We start from the raw sequence: 8,275 nt of genomic DNA, 5'->3' as shown, positions 1-8,275 counted from the left end.
GGTGGTGGTGGGGTTGGTAGTGGGGTTGTGGTGGTGGTGGTGGTAGTGGTGGTGATGGTGGTGGGGTTGGTAGGGGTGGGGTTGGTAGTGGTGGTAGTGGTGGGGTTGGTAGTGGGGTTGTGGTGGTGGTGGTGGTAGTGGTGGTAGTGGTGGGGTTGGTAGTGGGGTTGTGGTGGTGGTGGTGGTAGTGGTGGTGATGGTGGTGGGGTTGGTAGGGGTGGGGTTGGTAGTGGTGGTAGTAGTATTGATGGTGATGGTGGTGGGGTGGGAGTGGTGGTGATGGTGGGGTTGGCGAGGTTGGCGGATGGAGGGCGTGTGTGGTGAGAATAGTATCCCCAGTAGTGGTGCCAGGGTATGCCGGGGGCAGACGAGGTGGGTGAGGATGGAGGGAAGGAGGAGAGGCCACACTAGCCCTCATCTCCTTCATTATTCATTCATTCCCTCCCCGTTCTTCCCAGTCATCTGTTGTGGGTGTTTCTTTGCCAGGGCCCCGGGGTCTGTGTGTGTGTGTGGATTAGAGGGATCCCAGGGGGGCATGCCCCTGGACGTGTGTGCTGTGTGTGCCACTCTAGCACGATGACAACCATTCACAGAGAAAGAGTGTGTGTGTATTCATGTGCGTGTGTCCAACGTACTAGCTGATGAGATGGAGGTGGGCACTGCTGGCCTAGGTGTGTGTTGCTCTGTGCCAGGCAGTGCCAAGCGGTACCCCCTGGCATGGTCTTTAGCGTGCCAGGTCAAACTGGAACTGATCTACAGAGTGACAGTCATGACCAACTAGTGATACCGCTTCTAACTGGGAATTTCTAGTAGAACCAGCAAACTGGCATAGAGCAGCTAGTGATCCACTGTCTCCGCTGTCTTAGAGGAGATGGATAAAACTTACGAGACAGAGATAGGGAAGAGGAGAGACTGAGAGAAAGGAACCCAATCTCCCAAATTAACAGACCAATTACAATAACGCCCCCAAAAATGATAAAACAAAGACATAGTGATAACAGCTAAGTTTAAGAAGACTTACATTTCTCTCTCACTCTCCCCTCCCTCAACCCCCCTCTCTCTCCCCTCCCTCAACCCCCTTCTCTCTCTCCCCTCCCTCAACCCCCTTCTCTCTCTACCCTCCCTCTACCCCCCCTTTACCTCCCCTCTCTCTACCCCCTCTCTCTACCCTCCCTCTACCCCCCCCCCTCTCCCCTCCCTCAACCCCCCATCTCTCTCTACCCTCCCTCTACCCCCTCTCTCTCCCTCCCTCTACCCCCTCCCTCAACCCCCCTCTCTCTCCCCTCCCTCTACCCCCTCTCTCAACCCCCCCTCTCTCTCTCCCCTCCCTCTACCCCTCTCTCTCTTCCCTCCCTCTACTCCCCTCTCTCTCCCCTCCCTCTACCCCCTCTCTCTCCCCTCCCTCTACCCCCCTCTCTCCCCTCCCTCAACCCCCCTCTCTCTCTTCCCTCCCTCAACCCCCCTCTCTCTTCCCTCCCTCAACCCCCCCTCTCTCTTCCCTCCCTCTACCCCCTCTCTCACCTCCCTCCCTCTACGCCCCTTCTCTCTCTACCCTCCCTCTACCCCACCTTTACCTCCCCTCTCTCTACCCCCTCTCTCTACCCTCCCTCTCCCTTACCCTTGCTTTACCCTCTCTCTCTCTTCCCTCCCTCTACCCCCTTCTCCCTCTTCCCTCCCTCAACCCCCCTCTCTCTACCCTCCCTCTACCCCCTCTCTCCCCCTCCCTTAACCCCTCTCTCTCTTCCCTCCCTCTACCCCCTCTCTCTCTCCCCTCCCTCAACCCCCCCTCTCTCTACCCTCCCTCTACCCCCCTCTCTCTCTTCCCTCCCTTTACCTCCCCTCCCTCTACCCCCCCCTCTCTACCCTCGCTCTACCTCCCCTCTCTCTCTACCCCCTCTCTCTCTACCCTCGCTCTACCCCCCTTCTCTCTCTTTCCTCCCTCTACCCCCTTCTCCCTCCTACCTCCCTCTACCCCCCCTTTACCCTCCCTCTACCCCCCTCTCTCTATCCTCCCTCTACCCCCTCTCTCTCTCTCCCCTCGCTCTACCCCCCACTTTCTCTCTTACCTCCCTCTACCCCTCTCTCTTTCTCTCTTCCCTCCCTCTACCCCTTCTCTCTCTTCCCTTCCTCTACCCCCTCTCTTTCTCCCCCATTCTCTCTCTCCCCTCCCTCTACCCCCCCTCTCTCTTCCCTCCCAATACCCCCCTTTCTCTCTCTCTACCCCCCCTCTCTCTATTCCCTCCCTCTACCCCCTCTCTCTCTATTCCCTCCCTCTACCCCCTCTCTCTCTTCCCTCCCTCTACCCCCTTCTCTCTCTCTCTTCCCTTCCTCCACCCCCTGTCTCTCTCTCTCTCTCATTCTCATTTTTTTGTGTGGTGCTTTAATAGGATATTGATCGACAGAAGCAGATTCGATTGGGCCCTGCCACTGAATTGTGTAATGGGTGCACAAAGCCAAGGTCATACTGCCTGTCAGAGGGGGGAGGTAGGGGAGGATGGGTAGGGGAAAGGGAGGATGACGAGGGGGGTGAAGGCGGCCTGTCGTCCCATTCAATAACGACCCCTCATCTTCAGCTCTGCACTCTCAAGTCAACCCACCTCCTGGTCCCTCTCCACTCTCTTAAATAAATCTATCATACGTGCCATTTGATTAATTGTTCAGCAGTCTTATGGCTTGGTGGTAGAAGCTGTTTTGAAGCCTCTTGGACCTAGACTTAGCGCTCCGGTACCGCTTGCCGTGCGGTAGCAGAGAGACCAGACTATGACTAGGGTGGCTGGAGTCTTTGACAATTTTTAGAGCCTTCCTCTGACACCGCCTGGTATAGAGGTCCTGGATGGCAGGAAGCTTGGCCCCAGTGATGTACTGGCCATTCGCACTACCCTCTGTTGTGCCTTGCGGTCAGAGCAGTTGCCATACCAGGCGGTGATGCTCTCGATGGTGCAACTGTAGAACCTTTTGAGGATCTGAGGACCCCATGTCAAGTCTTTTCAGTCTCCTGAGGGGGAATACGTTTTTTGTGCCCTCTTCACAACTGTCTTTGTGTGTTTGGACCATGTTAGTTTGTTGGTGATGTGGACACCAAGGAACTTGAAGCTCCCAACCCGCTCCACTACAGCCCCGTCGATGTGAATAGGGGCGTGCTCTGCCCTCTGTTTCATGTAGTCCACAATCAGCTCTTTTGTCTTACTGACTTTCAGGGAGAGGTTGTTGTCCTGGCACCACACTGGCAGGTCTCTGATCTCCTCCCTATAGGCTGTCTCATCGTCATTGGTGATCAGGCCTACCACCACCATGTGGTCTGGAAAACTTAATCATGGTGTTGGGAGTCGTGTGCGGCCACATAGTCGTGGGTGAACAGGGAGTACAGGAGGGGACTAAGCATGCACCCCTGAGGGGCCCCCGTGTTGAGGGTCAGCATGGCGGATGTGTTGTTACCTACCCTTACCACCTGGGGGCGGCCCTTCAGGAAGTCCAGGATCCAGTTGCAGAGGGAGGTGTTTAGTCCCAGGGTCCTTAGCTTAGTGATGAGCTTTGAGGGTACTATGGTGTTGAACACTGAGCTGTAGTCAATGAATAGCATTCTCACATAGGTGTTCCTCTTGTCCAGGTGGGAGAGGGTAGTGTGGAGTGCAATAGAGATTGCATCATCTGTGGATCTGTTGGGGCGGTATGTGAATTGGAGTGGGTCCAGGCTGTCTGAGATTATGTTGTGGATAAGAACCATGACCAGCCTTTCAAAGCATTTCATGGCTACAGATGTGAGTGCTACGGGGCGAAAGGTTACTTTGGTGTTCTTGGGCAGAGGGACTATGGTGGTCTGCTTGAAACATGTAGGTATTACAGACTGGGTCCGGGAGAGGTTGAAACGGATGACAAAGGAGAGATGGAGAGACGGTGCGAGTGAGGGGAGGGTGTGTGTATGCGTGCATGTGTGTGTGGTAGGGGGTGATCAATGAATCTTTGATCAGAAGGGGCTCCAGTCAGAGTGCTGACAGGCACTTTCAATGGGCTATTGTTAGCGGGGGCTAACGACAGGACCGAATGGATCGTTCTGCGCCTCTCCCTCCCTCCCTCCCTCCCTCCCTCCCTCCCTCCCTCCCTCCCTCCCTCCCTCCCTGTGTTGCATGTAGAACACACTTTTTAAAGGTCATGTTTTTCTCTTCCCTCACTCGCTCTGTCTCTCCATCTCTCCTTTGTCTCTCCATCTCTCCTTTGTCTCTCCATCTCTCCTTTGTCTCTCCATCTCTCCTTTGTCTCTCCATCTCTCCTTTGTCTCTCCATCTCTCCTTCGTCTTTCCGTCTCCTCCTTTTCCAATGACAAAGATTTATCTGGAGGAGTTTCTTTCTTTCCACCTCCCTCACCTCCTCCTCTCCCCTCCCCTTCACTTTCCCTTTATTTTCCCTTTTCTTCTTCTCCAAGAAGAGTGCCCCCCTTACGGTTAAGGTTAAGGTTAAGTGTCGAGGAGTGGTACCTACAGGGCCTCCCCCTAATGGTTAAGGTTAAGAGTCGAGGAGTGGTACCTACAGGGCCTCCCCCTAATGGTTAAGGTTAAGAGTCGAGGAGTGGTACCAACAGGGCCTCCCCTAATGGTTAAGGTTAAGAGTCGAGGAGTGGTACCTACAGGGCCTCCCCCTAATGGTTAAGGTTAAGAGTCGAGGAGTGGTACCAACAGGGCCTCCCCCTAATGGTTAAGGTTAAGAGTCGAGGAGTGGTACCTACAGGGCCTCCCCCTAATGGTTAAGGTTAAGAGTCGAGGAGTGGTACCAACAGGGCCTCCCCTAATGGTTAAGGTTAAGAGTCGAGGAGTGGTACCTACAGGGCCTCCCCCTAATGGTTAAGGTTAAGAGTCGAGGAGTGGTACCTACAGGGCCTCCCCCTAATGGTTAAGGTTAAGAGTCGAGGAGTGGTACCTACAGGGCCTCCCCCTAATGGTTAAGGTTAAGAGTCGAGGAGTGGTACCAACAGGGCCTCCCCCTAATGGTTAAGGTTAAGAGTCGAGGAGTGGTACCAACAGGGCCTCCCCCTAATGGTTAAGGTTAAGAGTCGAGGAGTGGTACCTACAGGGCCTCCCCCCTAATGGTTAAGGTTAAGAGTCGAGGAGTGGTACCTACAGGGCCTCCCCCTAATGGTTAAGGTTAAGAGTCGAGGAGTGGTACCTACAGGGCCTCCCCCCTAATGGTTAAGGTTAAGAGTCGAGGAGTGGTACCAACAGGGCCTCCCCCTAATGGTTAAGGTTAAGAGTCGAGGAGTGGTACCTACAGGGCCTCCCCCTAATGGTTAAGGTTAAGAGTCGAGGAGTGGTACCAACAGGGCCTCCCCCTAATGGTTAAGGTTAAGAGTCGAGGAGTGGTACCTACAGGGCCTCCCCCTAATGGTTAAGGTTAAGAGTCGAGGAGTGGTACCTACAGGGCCTCCCCCCTAATGGTTAAGGTTAAGAGTCGAGGAGTGGTACCTACAGGGCCTCCCCCTAATGGTTAAGGTTAAGAGTCGAGGAGTGGTACCAACAGGGCCTCCCCCCTAATGGTTAAGGTTAAGAGTCGAGGAGTGGTACCAACAGGGCCTCCCCCCTAATGGTTAAGGTTAAGAGTCGAGGAGTGGTACCTACAGGGCCTCCCCCTAATGGTTAAGGTTAAGAGTCGAGGAGTGGTACCTACAGGGCCTCCCCCTAATGGTTAAGGTTAAGAGTCGAGGAGTGGTACCTACAGGGCCTCCCCCTAATGGTTAAGGTTAAGAGTCGAGGAGTGGTACCTACAGGGCCTCCCCCTAATGGTTAAGGTTAAGAGTCGAGGAGTGGTACCTACAGGGCCTCCCCTAATGGTTAAGGTTAAGAGTCGAGGAGTGGTACCAACAGGGCCTCCCCTAATGGTTAAGGTTAAGAGTCGAGGAGTGGTACCTACAGGGCCTCCCCCTAATGGTTAAGGTTAAGAGTCGAGGAGTGGTACCAACAGGGCCTCCCCCTAATGGTTAAGGTTAAGAGTCGAGGAGTGGTACCTACAGGGCCTCCCCCCTAATGGTTAAGGTTAAGAGTCGAGGAGTGGTACCTACAGGGCCTCCCCCCTAATGGTTAAGGTTAAGAGTCGAGGAGTGGTACCTACAGGGCCTCCCCCCTAATGGTTAAGGTTAAGAGTCGAGGAGTGGTACCTACAGGGCCTCCCCCTAATGGTTAAGGTTAAGAGTCGAGGAGTGGTACCAACAGGGCCTCCCCCTAATGGTTAAGGTTAAGAGTCGAGGAGTGGTACCAACAGGGCCTCCCCCCTAATGGTTAAGGTTAAGAGTCGAGGAGTGGTACCAACAGGGCCTCCCCCCTAATGGTTAAGGTTAAGAGTCGAGGAGTGGTACCTACAGGGCCTCCCCCTAATGGTTAAGGTTAAGAGTTGAGGAGTGGTACCTACAGGGCCTCCCCCTAATGGTTAAGGTTAAGAGTCGAGGAGGTTAACCTCTTGGGGCTAGGTGGGACGCTAGCGTGCCACCCGTGGTGCACTCCATCAACAGCAGGTGCATTTCAAGAGCGGCAAATTTGAATCCAAATAAATGTCAAAATTCTAATTTTTCAAAAATACAACTATGTTACACCATTTGAAAGATAAACATCTCCTTAATCTAACCACGTTTTACGATTTCAAAAAGGTTTTACGGCGAAAGCATAAATTTAGAGTATGTTAGGACAGTACATTTACAAGAGTTGTGTGTAATGTTTTGTCAAGTCAAAGACAGGGTCACCAAAACCATAAAACCAGCTAAAATGATACACTAACCTTTTACAATCTCCATCAGATGACACTCCTAGGACATTATGTTAGACAATGCATGCATTTTTAGTTCTATCAAGTTGATATTTATATCCAAAAACAGCGTTTTACTATGGCATTGATGTTGAGGAAATCGTTTCCCTCCAATAACCGGCAGTCAAGTCAGCGTCACAAATTAAATAATTAAAATTAGAAAACATTGGTAAAATATTATATTGTCATTTAAAGAATTATAGATTTACATCTTTTGAACGCAATCAACTTGCCAGATTTAAAAATAACCTTACTGGGAAATCACACTTTGCAATAATCTGAGCACTGTGCCCAGAAAAATACGCGTTGCGATACAGACTAGACGTCATGTTGGGGAGATCTAAAATCGAAAATACTATGTAAATAATCCATTACCTTTGATTCTCTTCATCAGATGTCACTTCCAGGTATCACAGGTCCATAACGAATGTAGTTTTGTTCAAAAAAGCTCATCATTTATGTCCAAAAATCTCCGTCTCGTTAGCACATGATGTAAGCCAGCCGGACTTCTCGTCATGAACGAGGGGAAAAAATATATTTCCGTTCGTTCAAACATGTCAAACGTTGTATAGCATAAATCATTAGGGCCTTTTTTAACCAGAACATGAATAATATTCAAGGTGGACGAATGCATAGTCTTTTATAACGTATTGGAACGAGGGTACCCAACATGAAGTAGCGCGCCAGGTGTCTAATGGGACATCACCGTTCCATGGCTCTTGTTCGGTCAGATCTCCCTCCAGAAGACTCAAAACACTTTGTAAAGGCTGGTGACATCTAGTGGAAGCAATAGGAAGTGCCAAAATATTCCTAAACCCCTGTGTTTTTCAATGGGATAGGTTTAAAGTCAATACAACACATCAGGTATCCACTTCCTGTCAGAAAATGTCTCAGGGTTTTGCCTGCCAAATGAGTTCTGTTATACTCACAGACACCATTCAAACAGTTTTGGAAACTTTAGAGTGTTTTCTATCCATATATAATAAGTATATGCATATTCTAGTTACTGGGTAGGATTAGTAACCAGATTAAATCGGGTACATTTTTTTTATCCAGACGTGCAAATGCTGCCCCCTAGACCCAACAGGTTAAGCTGATCATTGGGGGCTGTCTAACCTAAACTTCAGAGCCTGTCTTCATAAAGGGTCTCAGAGTAGGACTGCTGATCTAGGATCAGTCCCCTCTTCCATTGTATTCATTGTAACCTAAAAGGTAGTAACTGATTCTAGATCAGCACTCCTACTCTGAGACACAGATCTTAGTCATTGTCCATTTTCCTTTGGCCTACTAAGTTGACTGTGGGTCTTTTCTTTTAGCTGACTGTCTGATTTGGGAGAGATTTGGGGTTTGCTCTTAGTTCATTAACATAGTGGGAGTGTCTGGGGAATCTCTGTATTGGTCCTGATAAATTGCATTAGTGGGCTGGACCATATCGATGGCAGATATGCAATCAAATCACAGCCTGCTGCTGGGTTCTCTTTGTGGAGAGAAT

At 51.0% G+C, this 8,275-nt stretch overlaps 1 protein-coding gene across 7 annotated transcripts in view; it reads right to left on the bottom strand.

Moving 5' to 3' along the window:
* LOC106574075 (nuclear factor 1 A-type) overlaps positions 1–8,275 on the bottom strand; it is a 283,951-nt gene that overhangs the window by 81,346 nt on the left and 194,330 nt on the right. The window lies entirely within an intron of this gene.

Source organism: Salmo salar, chromosome ssa16, assembly GCF_905237065.1.
Source record: "Salmo salar chromosome ssa16, Ssal_v3.1, whole genome shotgun sequence".
Classification (NCBI taxonomy): domain Eukaryota; kingdom Metazoa; phylum Chordata; class Actinopteri; order Salmoniformes; family Salmonidae; genus Salmo; species Salmo salar.
This window is presented reverse-complemented; position numbering and strand designations above follow the sequence as displayed.